Source organism: Triticum aestivum, chromosome 6B (genome assembly GCF_018294505.1).
Source record: "Triticum aestivum cultivar Chinese Spring chromosome 6B, IWGSC CS RefSeq v2.1, whole genome shotgun sequence".
Classification (NCBI taxonomy): Eukaryota; Viridiplantae; Streptophyta; class Magnoliopsida; order Poales; family Poaceae; genus Triticum; species Triticum aestivum.
In genome coordinates this window covers 441,335,581-441,336,102 of record NC_057810.1, presented here as the reverse complement: position 1 = coordinate 441,336,102, position 522 = coordinate 441,335,581, and positions in this window count along the sequence as shown.

Below are 522 nucleotides of genomic sequence, written 5' to 3'. Positions count from 1 at the left end.
AGTGCTATCACGTGCTCGTCTCGGCGTCTGACGTCGCTACCGCAACGACGTCTGCCTCGACTCGCGTTATACTAAGATAGGGTGGGAATGGTGTCACGTGCTCGTCTCGGCGTCCGTCGTCGCTACCGCGACGACGTCCGCCCCGACTCGCGTTACGCTCAGTGGTGTCACGTGCTCGTCTCGGCGTCCGTTGTCGCTACCGCGAGGACGTCCGCCCCGACTCGTGTTACGCTAAGATAGGATGGCAGTGGTGTCACGTACTTGTCTCTGCGTCCGTCGTTGCTACCACGACAACGTTCACCTCGACTCTCGTTACGCTAAGACAGGGTGTCAGTGGTGTCACGTGCTCATCTTGGCGTCCGTCATCGCTACCGCGACGACGTCCGCCTCGACTCGTGTTACGCTAAGACAGGGTGGCAGTGGTGTCACGTGCTCGTCTCGGCGTCCGTCGTCGCTACCGCGACGACGTCCGCCTCGACTCGCGTTACCTTAAGACAGGGTGGCAGTGGTGTCACGTGACGT